The sequence below is a fragment of the Silene latifolia genome, chromosome 7 (genome assembly GCF_048544455.1).
Source record: "Silene latifolia isolate original U9 population chromosome 7, ASM4854445v1, whole genome shotgun sequence".
NCBI lineage: Eukaryota > Viridiplantae > Streptophyta > Magnoliopsida > Caryophyllales > Caryophyllaceae > Silene > Silene latifolia.
This window is the reverse complement of record NC_133532.1, coordinates 28568174-28584019: the sequence shown is the minus strand read 5'-3', so window position 1 is coordinate 28584019 and position 15846 is coordinate 28568174.

Genomic DNA, 15846 nt, shown 5'->3' with positions numbered 1-15846 from the left:
GCCTAAGGTGGCACAGTTTCAGATTAACTTTGATTTATGTTACTACGACCTTCGTAAATGGGGTCAAATGGGCATATTTTGGGTTATGATGGCTGTGGCTAGTCGAAGGGAATAAGTGCGATAGGAATTGTCCACCCCTTGTCAGGGTTATAACAATATCTCAGGGCCACTCGAGGAGTAATGAACTGGAAATGCGTGGCCACGCTCGGAAGGTATCTATGGTAGATAATTCCGGTCAATCAGTTATTCTCCAGATCGAGGAAACCACTCTCGATATGATCACTTGCAAGTACGACCTGAAAGACACCTTGGATTGAGTGGGAGATAGTAATAGGACAAGAGAATTGGTGATGCACACTTGTCGAGGACAAGTGGGAGATTGTTGGAATAAGTGTCCTCCGACAATAATGCGATCACAACTATCGATCATGATGATCACATGTTTAAATCTCGTTTTAAGAATACATGTGGATGTAATATTTTACAGTCAACTGGTCCACACATATTGGTAATGATTGGCTGACTAGAGTTTGACATTACTGTCGTGCGACAGTGGTGATCAGTTGATCCCCTTAGGTCATACCTAAAGGGTAACACTCTTAATTGATTATTTAATTGATCGTATGTCGAAACGGGTTAATTAAATTACTTAAAATTGACGGACGATTTTGTGAGTATTATTGACGTATCTTATTGTAATTCGATTAAATAAGATACGGTCTAAGTAATCAAATTGTTTTATTACTTAGATAAAATTATTGTTTACGAAACAATTGAAACTGAATGAATAATTTATTATAAATGCAAGACGTTGTGATTTATAATTGATAAACCAATTTGGTGCAAGTAATTATGAATTACTAAGTCGATTTTGTACATGACGTATTTTTATTAATACGTTGATTTTTAATATGTTAAAAATACATTACAATTACACATGACTTGTAACATGTGACAATTGACTAATGACAAATATGAAATGGACCTCCTATTTTATAAGTGCCGAAAAAATGGAGGGAATAAGGTTAATATTGTGTTTTGATTATGTTAAGTGGAAAACATGATAATTAACCTAAATGACTAGCCGTACATGCCTAGTCTCACCTTGAGAAGAACAAGGCCATGCATTGGCTTCCCTTGTCCCTCCTCCACCGGTTTTCTAGAGCAAGATAGAGGGTTTTTCCTCTATCAATTATTCATTCACAACTTGAACAAATTTTCTAGTGTAAGAAAAATATATTTCTCTCTACATCTTATGAAATGTTAGAGAAATAAAATCTCCAAAATCTTCTTCTCTTGGCCAAAATTACAAGAGACCAAAATAAATATTTTGGGTCATTTTTAGTAAGATGAATGTTGTTCTAGATCAAATAATATTAGTCTTTTAAGAGGTTATCTTTGGTATTCATCTTTGGGAGGGATTCTAAGCTTGAATCTTTGTTCATCCATATAAGGAAAGCTCAAGAACAAGTAAGAAGGAGATCTTACTTGTGCCCTTTAATCCGAAATTCTATAGTAAGAAGTGACGATTTCTTCTCTATTTCTATTTATGTTTGCATGCATAAGATCTAGATTTAATTTTATGACTAAATTAAATATCACGTATATGAATATGTTTAATAATGAGATTAATAATTTCTAACAGCAACTTGTGAAGACGACTGATGGAAAACAGCATACATCCCCTTCAAGTCAGTTCACTGTTTTCAGTAAAGTATGCATGAAGTGTTTAATTAGTTAAATTTATATGAATTCTATTAAATTTTGGGATATAATAATGTATGTGTATTCTTCAGGCCGTAAACAAGAGGCCCGTTATTCTCGCTTACCCTAAATTCAATAATCCATATGTGCGTGTTGGCCGGGCTCTCTTAGAAATGCCCACCAAATCAACAGCGGAAACTGTAGTGGTTGTTCATGGCGAAAAACTTTTGCCGAATCATAGAAAAGTTGAGATAACTGAAGTCTTTCTAGGCCATGAAAACTTTCAACTGCCTGTCCCAGTTCGTGACGACATTACCATTCTGGGTGATGCGGTTGGAAGTTTCATCCAATGGCCTGAATCTCACATCTTCTTGGCTCGGTCGTCTCGCCTCACCAAAGCGATTGGGGTTAGAAGAAATACCTTTATATATATGTTAAATTTTTAATTGTTGAATGTTTTTATATGTTAAATTTATATGTTATTTTTTTTTGTAGGAAACAAAAAAGCTGGCTTTGGCGGATAAGCCTAAGTCCACAGACATGCCAAATACCTCGTCGAGACAACAACTTCATGAGGAATTTAATTAACTTCTCCATTTTTATGAAAACCTCCCTTTAATTTTTTTTGTTTCTGTATTTCTAAAAAGCTTGGAAATTTTTTGTAGGGAACAAAAAAGCCGGCTAAGGCGGATAAGCCTAAGTCCCCGGACATGCCAACTACCTCGTCCAGACAACAACTTGATGAGGTATTTAATTAACTTCTCCATTTTTTTAAAAACCTCCCTTTATTTATATTTTGTCTGTATTTCTAAAAAGCATGGAAATTTTGTGTAGCGGACAAAAAAGACGGATAAGCCTAAGTCCCCAGTCATACCTGCTACTACTACCTCATCATTGAAAGAGCAGGTTAATTAGGTATTTAGTTAAGTACGCCTTTATTTTTATTACTCCAACTAGCTGGCTAGGATATGTTACCTTTGGATTTTTTATTATTTTAATTATCTACATGTGTAGGCTAGTGGTAGTAGCACAAAATCAAAGAATCATTATTTCCCCGAACTGAAAGATGTTAGGAGTTTAAACTCCACAAAATATTCTGGGAAGGATTACATGCAAAAAGTAAGAACGGTGACGATGAGGAAACTGCATGAGTAGGCTTGCGATCGCATAGAAAACGAGCAATTGATAATTATTCCGCTCGAGGAGCATATTCTAGGGGTTGAGCGCGAAGCACTTATGTCATGGGATATGCTAGCCATTTGGGCTGGCCTAGACGAGATTGATGTCCAACACCTATTTGTTTGGATGAAGTAAGTTTCTTAATAAATAATTTCATATTCTAATATTCTGACTACTAGATAGTGTTTTAAATACCGGAATTAATACCGTAATAATGTAGGATATTGAAATTGAGTGTGATCCCCGAGAAGAAGATTCCATCTGATCAATACGGATTCCTGTGCCCCTATAATTTATCTATGTTTATCCCGATTTTTTCGTTCGAAGATCGGGTAGATTATATTGCGCAGCAATTGGCGACAAACAAGAAGCTGGTTTTTGCCCCTTATAATGAAAAAGGGTAATAAACAAATTAATATTACGTTTCCCCCTACAATTGCATTTTCATAACTAATATATGTACTTGTTAATAATGATGATGTGTCTCTTGATGTAGGACTCATTAGGTGGTAGCAGCCATCATGCCGACGAAAAAGAAAGTATTTTGGTTGGACTCTATACATAATCCACCAAGCGAGACTTTTAAGCGATTGATTATTAAGTAAGTTTATAATACTGATTTATTTATAATAACATTCTCAATTTTTATTTATAGCAAAAACCTCATTTTTGCCCCTTCTGCCTCCCTTTTTTTTTTAAAAAAAAAAAAAAGGGCCTTTGAGAAGAAAAGAGCTAACGAGCAGGATCAACCCACGAAAGATTCTGATGATGGCCCTACTTTTATTACGATAACAAGGGTATGTGCTAATATACAATACCTTAAGTGCAAAAATCTTTGTTTAATACTAATACAATACCTAAAGTTCAAGATTATGATGTGAGCCTTCTCTCGTCTGTTTGTTTTTATGTAATAATAGGTCCCTCGCCAGCCGGATAGCATACAATGTGGATACTACGTTTGTCGGTTCATGTTGGAGATTATTACGCGAAGATATATCCTTATTTCAGAAAAGGATTGTAATTTAATAATGTGTTTATTACTTTTTTAAAATTAGAGCTGATGTTGTTTTGCTTGCTGCTATACCATGATGTTGCTATGCAGTATTTGATGTTGTTACAATAATGTCTTGTCTTTGTTTTTTCCGCAGTATATAATCAACCCGTCACAAGAGCTTCAGCAGTACAAAAGTTTAGATATAGATGAGGTAAGGGACATGTTGGGCAAATACGTCTTAGAACATAGCAATCTTTGAAGGATAAATGCATGATACTCGTAGCTTAGATCGCTTATTAGTAAATTTTTTGTTGAAGTTAGGGAATGATTAGTTCATGTAAATTTAACTCCTTGTAAGTATATATATATATATATATATATATATATATATATATATATATATATATATATATATATATATATATATATATATATATATATATATGATCTTTCTTTGTTGTGGTTGAATTGAATCTATTGAGTTCGATGAACCCAAATGTGATTTATCTTTGTCTTTGATATATGGTCTTTGAGATATATGCGAGGTTTTTGAATGGCATGAAACAAATTTAATTTTTAAAAACATTAGGAGTTCGTAATAAAAACGGTTACTAAAAAAAAACCGTTGTGAATACCCTTCACAAATACCCGCCATAATATTCAACAACAGGTTTTAAAATAGGAACCGTTGTAAATACAAATTTCAACAACGGGTATTTATCATATACCCGTTGTTAAAAGTCTTCACAATTTTGGAGGGAAAGTTACAACAACGGTTATTCATATGACAACCGTTATATTATTCCCACCAAATTTTTGAAACACTTTCCACAACGGCTTACACGCAACAACAACGGCTTTTAACCGTGGTGAATACTTTCGACAACGGTTTAAGTAAATAACCTAACCGTTGTAAATACCTTTTACAACGGCCGCTTTAACAACGTCCGCTTTTTCTTTTTACAACGGTTTTTACCCGTTGTTATAGGCTGTATCTGTAGTAGGGGGTACATGTTATCTTGTTGGTTTTTGTCATTCCTTTATTGCCTTGGAATTCATTCGGATGATGTCCTATGCCAAGTGTGGGGAGGAGGTACGGTGTTGAGGATTGATATATCTATTTGGTCGTTTGGCGTTTTTCTCCATTGAGGTTTGTTCTCCTTTTCCCTTTATTGTGTCCTTGGAACATTGAGGACAATGTTTCATTCATGTGTGGGGAGGGAGAATCGTTTCGATTTTTAGTCATTCGTACTTGTGTGATGAAAACCTGAAAGGGAGCCTAGGCAAGATTGGGATGTGGCCGAGGACGGAGTGAAAACCCGAAAGGGCACTCCGGGTAAAATGAAGAATCGAGTTGCATGCCACTGAGAGTAGAGTGAGCTGAAAAAAAAATGATTTGGTAGAGTGAAAACCTGCAAGGGCGGGCGCTCTAGGCAAAATGAGAGATTTAGGTAAAGAAAAATTCTTCTTATAGCTTTGTAAGGATTTCTTTTGGGGAATACTGCCTGAAGGTAGAAGAATGGTGTTTAAAAAGTGGAAGGATATCTGTTTGCCCTGGGATGCAGGAGGCTTCAATATCAAGGATCTCTCCACTTGGAATGATGCTCTGTAGTGTAGATGGCTTTATCTGATGGCTCATACTACTGTATGAAGTTGGGTTTCCTGGCATCAGGCTTATATTTTGCAGCATCAGTCTATCTGGTTTGTGCAATCCCAGGATAGTTTTTCCTCTAGTCTTCAGGGAATTCTGGTTGTAAGGGACATGCTGGTTGCTCTAGCAGGTAGCATTACTAATGCATCCTCTCTGATAAGCAGTTGGTGCTCTCATGGTAAATTCAGAGTTACTGCAGCTTACAGCTATCTGAGAGGTGCTGTCTTAGCTGGTCCTTGGACTACAGCTCTGACTCATCCTCGTATTGTTCCAAGTCACAGGATTATTTGCTCTTTGGCAGCTCAGCAGAAACTGGCAACTGTGGATAATATGTAGATTAGAGGGTTTTATATGGTTAATTGATGTTCTCTCTGTGAAATAGCCCCTGAGGATCATGCTCATTTGTTCTTTAATCGCTCCTTTTCTAAGGATGTTTGGCAACAGCTTCTGCAGTGGATGGGTATGCATCGTGCTGGTTCATGTTTACTTGCTGAACTTGAACAAGCTAAAATTCGAAGTAAACACAATTGGAGGATGGCCTGGTTTTGTACTTCATTGGCAGCTGCTGTTTTACCAGATCTGGAATGAACGTAATTCTCGTCTTTTTAGAGGAAGAAAGGCTGCAGTTACTGAAGTTGTTAGTAGGGTTAAGTTTCTTGTTTCTACACGTCTCCTCATGTGGACTAGTCATAAGCAATACTCGATTATTGTTGCTAGTTTATGATTTTGTTGTATAGTGGTTAGTCTTTGCAAAAATTCTCTTGTAATTTCTTTCATTATTTGAATGAAATGATAAAGTTTTTGCAAAAAAAAAAATTCTTCTTATGCTATATGATCTATCGTTGCTATGTTGAAGACCGTCTGGTGCAAACGTTGTGAGTCTTATTGATTTTCTTGCACTTCTGTGGACCGGTGTTGGTATAAGCTTATTATGAATATTCCTTTAAGTTTGCACTTTTGTGCACTAAAGAAAAGGAAAAAATTCTTCCGATGTATTTTATATCCCTTTGCTATTATTAAGATCATCTTGTGCGTATGAGTATAAGGTAAGTTTAGATAGCCTTCCCATATTTATGTGAACCGGTGTTGTTTTGAGCTTGTAATGAGTCTTTTGTGTTTACTCGAGGAAGAGTAAAGGTCTAAGTGTGGGGAAGTTGATCGAATATAACTAATGACTAAAAAGACAAAGCAATAAAGATAGATTAATTCAAATGATTAAAAGGTCTTGTGTCAACAAACATCCACTATCAACAAACCAATTGGTCTTGGATTGTCTTTAATTCAATTAGTCTAAAGTACTTTATTCTTGAAATACTAATTTCTTTCTTCCTCTTAAGTTTAGTCAACTAACTCGAAACGCGATATTAGAAAACCGTAATTATTGAAAAATCTAATCCACGCGTCTAGATTTAATCCAACAACATCATTAACAATCAAAGGAAGCAATAAATATAACGGTCTTTAACACACGGAGTTAACGATTCGAATTATATGTTTAGTCTGTACTTCGTCCTAATAACGATGAAACACATACAAATTATTAGGGTAAAGTTTGCTACTTTAGTCTAGATTAATTGAACAATTACGGATCTAATTTATAAACATGAAATAGATTAAAGTAAACAATTACTAATTGGTCAGATTTGCAAAAAGAAGCAATAATCATTAAATACGAGCAAGAGACTAACCAATACTTGAGTAATAAGAGAGAGAAACACCAATCTCACAATTAATTAGTAATAGATTTAATCTGTCGATCCAAGAAAGGAGGATTAGTTCCTCATAATTTTCTAATCAAAAGTAATTAGAGTTCTTGAGTATTGTCTAATGATAGTAAGGATAATCATGGAAAACAATAATAATAAGTCTTATGTATTTTAACTTCCGAAAACAAAGCAACGAAATTAGGTAAATCACGGTTCAACACATCGCGACCCGCCACCCCTGACAGGCGTCCCGCCAGGCGGCTAGCCACCCTAGCCTGGCTAGTGTACTGCTTCTTATTCACATTCTAAGCTCCTGTGGCGGCTCCCCTGGGTTGCCTGGTTACCCACCATTACCGCTTGCTTGGCTAGTCTTTTACTCCACTTGTTTCTTCTTCTTCTTGTCAAAACAAGCCTCTAGCTTTCAACTCGAATCTCCGACTTCATCAAACATCCAAGCTCCAAACTCGGTTCCTACCTTAACTATCCATACTCGGGATAACTCGATACAATTACACATTATATGCACGAAACAAGTGCTAAATATAAACACACACTATCCCACATAAGGTACCGTATTTAGCTCCTTTAAAATCACTTAATCAACCGTTTTATCATATATTAAACCCGTCTTATCGGGTGTTGAGTACCGTAGTGGCTGGTTGGCTGCTACTAGTCTATTACTCTCTTCCTCATATCATTCGTTCACTAAGGGCCTACAATTTGCTGATCATTGGAGCTTCAAATATTATCCATTGATTTCGAAAATTAACGACTTAATCGTTGAAACTCATTAGAATATTGTCTTTCACATATATCGTACAATTGATTAGCCATTTGTTAGTGGTTAATTTCCAAGACTAAGTGATCAGTCTTAGAATAATGGTGTAGGAATGTCATACATGTTTGTAGAAATACTGATATTACACTTTTAATAGTGAATATATTACGTCATATAATATTATAGGCCATATCTTTTGGTTTTCTAATTTGTATGATTATATTTAGGAAACCCTTGTCATTAGGTTAAGGTCAGAAGTTGTATATATACATGTCTTGTAATACCATTTTCATTATCAAATCAATACCTTTCATAATTCACGACCAATACAAGTTTGTTGTGGTATCCCGAGCATAAGATCATGACAAATTTTTTTTTTTAAAATCAAATAGAATAACGAATGGTGATAAGAACAAAGGAGATGGGAGCGACAAAATCATAGTTATCCCTCCATCTTCACCCTTATACTTACAACCGTCAGACAGCTCGAGTTTAACATTGACTCAGACGATTTTTAATGATGAAAATTATGACTTATGGGCAGATGCCGTTAAGAATGGCCTCGACGCCAAAAACAATTTGGGGTTCGTCGATGGGACCGTGAATTAACCGGTTGCTGCGCCACAAGAGAAGACGACATTCAGATTGTAACACCCCCATCTACCAAAGTACCTTACCCTGACCTAAGTTAGCAAATGGCGGTGCTACCATCTCGGTTACCCGACGTAGTAAGAATCAAAGTTACCAAAAGGAAACAAGAATGTATTAAAACATAGTTTAATCCAAGTTACAAATTCCAAAACTCCAACTGAAAGATAAAGTACAAGTCGAACTCCAAATTAAGTGAAAAGTTTATTAAATTATCAGCAGAAGCTAAAGCATATGCTAGACTCAGCGGCGTCCCTTCCATCCCAAAGTAAGTGCAATTATCAAAACGTGCTAGACTTCTGCTCACCATCCCCTATGGATCACCGCAGGTTTTGAAAACATAAGAGGGTAAGTCACTTTATAATCAACCATGAGCTACAATACAACAACCAATAAAAACAATCCTGCAATAACAATCTCAATCTCATGATACAAATGTCTGAACCACAACCCAGACCTGCCAGGTTACCCATCGCAATAGGTACCCACACCGCTGGTGGTGGACCGTAGCATTGCCGCCTAAGCCTCACTCATCACAACAAGAAAACCCAGATCTTTAATATGCACATCCCCTTTATCACGGGAGCCATAAGGGGTGAACATGAGGGTGAAGACCATCTCCTGAAAATTGCTCAACAATTAATACCAACAATGTCACCGATATTAAAATGCTAAAATAACCCACATCAATGATAATCACACATTTACACATCAACTTATAATCAATCATATAGAAAACTGAGTTGGAAAACCCTACTTGATTAGAAAATCCGAGAGACAAATCACCAAAGCGAGCTAGAACTGCTCCTCTACGAAATCGTCACCTAAATCAAACAATACTAATCACAAACCATCACTAATCACCCGTTAATCCCGAAATCATTTCAAATTAAGGTTTGCTCAACTTATAATAACAATTCAATAAAGCATAAAGAATACTTACTTCTGCGATAGCCACGAAATACAAGATGCTAAGACTCACAATACATCACCCTTGGAAATGATGAAGATAATTAGAGAATCAGTAAGGTAGTTTAGGTTTTGTGAGAAATGATCCTAAAACTGATTAGAACTGCTTAACAAGTCTTAAATACTTCTCTAATCATTTTAATTAAAATCACGGAAAATAACCCATCGGGCTGGGCACTCGATCGAGTACCAGACATCCTCAATCGAGTTCTTCCTACTGGAATGAGTGTTTCACATTCTCGCCCGAGTGCACCCAAGGCAGTAGCCTGCCTCAAAACACTTGATGACCCACTCAGTCGAGTACAGCCCACTCGACCGAGTTCACTATACTAAAAAATATGTGGTATGACACAGACCATCGCATGGAGACAATGCAATGCAAAGTTGAAATCATGGTTGTGCAATGTCATCGATCCTAAACTAGACCCAAATATCACGTTTTCGGGTATGGCAAAGGAGATCTGGACGGAATTAAAAGAAAGGTTTTCAACCCGCAACGCACCACACATTCATCAATTGAAGAGTAATCTCAATGAGTGTATGTAAGGGAAACAACAATCCATTGTTGAGTATTACACGCAATTGAAGACGATATAGAGAGAATTAGAAAATTATAAGCGTATCCCACAATGTACTTGTGGAGAGGTCCCTGCGCTAATTAAAGAACGAGAGGAACATAGCATTCATACATTCCTTATGGGATTGAATACTATTCTTTATTGACTTATACGCTCCAACCTGTTGATGGAGGACAAGATTATGTCTGAGCCTACTCTCTTGTGTTGCGTGAAGAACATTATCGGTCTGTCAGTTGCATAAAATATGAGAATAGAGGCTGTTATGGCAAAAACACAGACCAACCCGAGAGGGAGAGGACGAGGACAGGTGACGACCAATGATTGGCAAAAAGCACACCAGCCTATGACGTGCACCTATTGCACGAAACCCTATCATACAGAAGAGAAATGTTGGGAGAAGCACAGGTATCCTTCTAATAATGGTGGTGGTCGACGTCGACGTCGAGGTCGTTGTTGCCGTGGCGGTGGTGCAGGTCGAAGCTATGTGAACACATTCTATGTTGTGATTAATGCCACCACAAGTGATGCCGAGAGACAAAAGAAACCTCTCACCGCTGACAAAGTTGAACAATTAAGGAGTCTCTTGGTTTCGAAACAAAAAGGTCTTTCAAAACTGTTAGGTATGCAAAATAAAATTGTTGGTGATTGGCTACTTGACAGCAGTGCATTGCACTATATTACAGGACGACGTTTATTACTCGAAAATTTACGAAAAGGCGTGTCATCAAGAGTAGGTTTTCCTGATGGCTCACACGTCATTGAAGCTGACACGAACGAGTAGCCTTACAAGATAATTTTATTTTAAAGGACGTATTATATGTCCCATCTTTGACTACTTGTGATTTAATTTTCGTACAACAATTAATTGAAGAAAACAACCGCGTAGTAATCTTTTACCCTGACATTGTGTAATACATGACCGATCTACAAGGATACAGATTCGACAGGGTTAGAACCAAAACGGGGTTTATTATTTAATGAACGGCCATAAGGAGTCAACATCTAGGATGTTGGTCAAGGGTGATTCGAGATTTTGGCATAGGAGGCTCGGCCATCCGTCTAGTAGTACTTTATCTTATTTTTCTATTGGTTGGGAACAATTTATCATTGAGTACCGATTATGTTTGTGATTCAGGTTATCCTTCGAAACAAACAAGGTCCGTGTTTATGATTAATAATAAAAGGAGTGCCGTTTTATATGCTTTAATTCATTGTGATATATGAGACCATATCGAACAAGCAGTTTATCGGGGGCTAATTATTTCTTAACCATGGTCGATGATTGTAGCCGAGGAGCCTAGGTACACTTCATGAGAGATAGAGATAAGTTGGGAAATTAATCATTAATTTTCTCAAAATGACCCTCTCACAATTTGGAAAGACAAGTAAAGATAATACAAAGTGGCAATGGAACCGGATTTCTTTCGGGTTCAATGAAAGACTACTACAATGATAATGGGGTACTTATCCATCCTAGTAACATTGACACCCCCACAACAAAACGGACGATTAGAACAAAAACATTGGCATATCGTAGAAATAGCAAGAGCCCTTCGTTTTTAAGCTAAGGTTTTGTTGGCATTTTTTGGGCGAATGTGTCCTTACAATTGCATTTTTAATCAATCGGACTCCCACTTGCGTAACACACTCACACGCCTAGGTGCCTTACCAAGGACCACCTTAACAAATCGAGGTATTACCATCTCGGTTGCCCGAGGTAAAGTATATCAAATTGACCATAATAGAACATTTATTAAAAGTACAAACTGTTTAGCCATACTCAAGCTGAAAACCAAACCAAAACTGTTTACAACTCGAAAAGAAACCAAGGGAAAAGCTAATTTTTAAGACAACTGCGGAAGCTAGATAAAGAAAATGTGACGACTCTGCCCCGTCAATATCTCGCGAGCTACATCCACATCCAAAACATGCTAAATCAACTGCTCACCATCCTCGAATGGATCATCACAGTTTTGAAAAAAATAACGTGGTCAGTCAACTACATAACCAAAATAAAAAATCACAGATACACAATCCAATCTAAATTGAATTAACCATCCTCTAAACTCCAATAGTAACCAGTAACTGAGTGCACATCCAAGTGTGTAGCCCTGCCAGGTTCCTGTCGCAATGGGAAACCCACACGGCCAGTGTGGGACCGCAGACTTGCCCACCTAATCCCCGATCATTGCAACGAGAGAACCCATATCATTAATGTGCACATCCCTCTTGTGAAGGGATCCACAAGGGCCGAACATGGGGCTCGAACCATTTCCCTAAAATGGTCCCACAACAACCATCAAACAACAATATAATCTCAATTAATCTTAATCCAAATGATACATGTTAAACAATCAACCACAACTAATCTTATACCAATTATACGATCAACTGAGTTGGGAAACCCTACCTTTTCGCAATCCTTTACATTGCAGCCAAACATACAAATGCAGAATGCGTACCATATCGTAACGTACAACAAAGGTAATCAAACAATTCTAATCAGTAACACAATCAATCACTATCTCCAATCTAACCCAAATTAGGGTTTACGTCATCTCTAAATAACAACCATAAACTGAAATATTAAATACTAGAGACTTACCTTGCTATTGACATGGAAACAAGATGCAAGAACCTACAATTGATTAATCGAGGCTTAGGCGATGATGCGGATTATTAGATAAGAATGAAACGTAGTTTAGGTTTTGTGAAAAATGATTTTAGAAAATAATTACACGATATTTATATTTCTCTAGTCACCTTATCCAAAACCGAGAAATTAACGTAAGTGAACCAGGTACTCGGTCGAGTACCTAACATACTCGATCGAGTATGCCATACTCAACCGAGTACCAACAAGCTCAGTCGAGTGCTAACACTCTACAAACTAAACTCCACCCGATGACCAACTCGGTCAAGTATCCCCGACTCGACCGAGATCCCTATACTCATAAACCTTTGGTATCACAACTTGGGTCGTGGATGGCCGCACCTCCTTTGAAGTTTCATACAAAGAAAAACTATGTCTTGACAATATTCGTATTTTCGGTTGTCTTGCTTATGCTCATAGCAAAGACAAAACGAAAGATAAATTTCCAAAGAGGGAAGCGATGTATTTTTACAGGTTACTCGTAAGGAAAGAAAGTTTGGAAATTTTTTGATTTAAAGCTTAAATAATTTTTGGTGTCTTGGGACATCATATTTTATGAGAATACTTTTCCTTTAGCGGATACCAATATTATTGTTGATCATGAAGAAGGCATGGGAGTGTTGAATGATGTTGAGCAGGCCATCATTTCATATGATTAGCCGGAGAGTAATGGAGGTTGATAATGTCGACGATGAGAGCAATGTGAGTATATAAGATAAGGGAGTAACGAGCCTCGTGATGGTGAAATAATTGAGGACCAAGTGGCAGAACCGGGCACAAGATAATACGTCGTGAGGGTGGAAGGGGAGGAGAGCCATGTCCATGGAGCTCGTGAAAAAATTCGAGCACTACTGGAAGAAATATTATTTTTGCAAGTCCACGCGAATTTTAAACCCTGAACATGATGTGAATACGGAGCGGAAGACTTAATGGTGAATTTAAGTGAGGCGAGAGATCCGAATGCACTAGGTGCAACCCGACCAGATCGTGTCACTTGATGCGTTATTGGGCGAAGTGGACGACTTTTTTGTTTGTTTTGTATTTTCTCTAGAAAGGGTTTTTCTTAAACTTTTGATGATTACAAATGAAGGAGGCTTGGTCCTTATATAGGACAAAATGCCTTGGCCTCCAAGAATTCATTTAATGCTATTTTGTGAGTTTTAGGATGATTGAAGCATAGAACTCACAAACTAGACCAAATTTTCAACTCTTATTCAATCTAGTTTGAAAATACTAAAAACTAAGTTGGAATCCCTCTCCCCTTTCTGGATGCCGCCGACCTCCCCTTGCCCCCACACGGTTTCAAGTCTCCCATGGGTCTTCGGTCTTGATTGCACATATTTCCTTTTCCTTAATTGAGCCCATCCATATTTTGTGTGTAAATAATGCATTACTTGGGCTTGAGATCACTCGGTCTTCTAAATTAAGCACGACCTCTTCTATAGGGTCGATTTACGCCTCTTATTTTGGGCGGCACACTTGGACCACACGGTTCTTAGTGCGTTCCCACGCGGGTCTCATTTTCTTGAGTCGAGATCATGCATACTTCTTGAATTTTTGGATCCAACAGCTCTTTCACAGCTACTTAATTATTCATAAACTTGTCCTGAATTTTATGATGCGTGGTCGTTTATTAACCGTCCCGCCATTCGCATCATATTCTCTCCCTTAAAAAGAATTCTCCTCAATTCTTTGCCTCAGTATGCCGGGATCAAAGATGAATATTATAAACCTGAACAAACCCGAGCACATAGTCGAATCATGTTTGATGCCACCGGGACCAAAACAAATCTGGAAGTTAGATTCAAACTTGATTAAGAACATGAAGCTATTTGCGCACACCGTTGATCTCTTCTTCAACTCATCATCTTCAATATAGTCTTCATGTTTATCCATCTCTGGTGATTTGAATTTGTAATGAGTATTGTAAATTAAAACCATTTGGTGCCATCTGCGCTTGTGCCTTACTTTCTTTTGATTTCCTCCCCACCACTTTCCATGCACAATTCTACCAAAATCCAAATAATGGTTGCTCGAAACAACAAGATCATCATGAGCTTATATGAAAATTGACTTCAATAAGTAATTAGAGTTCCCACCATGTAGCTTCTCATCAATGTATTTATCAATTGGTGATTGATACGATTCTTTAACTTGAGAATCGAAATTAATGTGATTGCCTCCCAGTAGGACCTCCACCCATTTGGCATGTCTCAGATTCAACTTCTGCTGCCTTTTAATGTACTTCAACGATTCATGATCAGAATGTAGTATGAAGTGATTCGGATAGAGCTAATGACTCCAATGATTAAGAGCTCTTACGATCGCATAGAATTCTTTTTCGTACGTAGAGTAGTTGAGTCTAGCACTACCCAGCTTCTCGGAAAAGTATGCGATGGGTCTCTTTCCTTGTACCAACACGACACCAATTCCAACACCCCTTGCGTCACACTCCACCTCAAATGGTTGGGTAAAATCTGGAAACGCCAACAACGGTTCCTCGCAAAACTTTTGAATTATCGTCTCGAAGGCCGTTTGAGCGGCCGCGGTCCATACGAATGCTCCTTTCTTTAAACACTCGGTGATGGGACTAGTGATGGTACTAAAGTCCCAAATAAACCTTCGATAAAACGAAGCAAGTCCATGAAATGACCGGACTTCCGTGATGGACTTAGGGGTAGGCCACGACTTGATTGCCTCAATTTGGATTTGATCAACCGAAACCCCGTCTTTAGATACCATATAGTCATGAAATATAACACTCTCGACTAAGAACGAACACTTCTCCTTCTTGCCATAGAGTTGTTGCTCTCGGAGCGTATGGAACACCTCGTGAAGGTGTTTGAAATGATCATCCTTGCTCCGGTTGTAGATCAAAATGTCATCCATGTAGACGACCACGAATTTGCCTAATAAAGGCTTGAGTATCTCGTTCATGAGTCGTATAAAGGTACATGGAGCATTAGTTAAGCCGAATGGCATAACC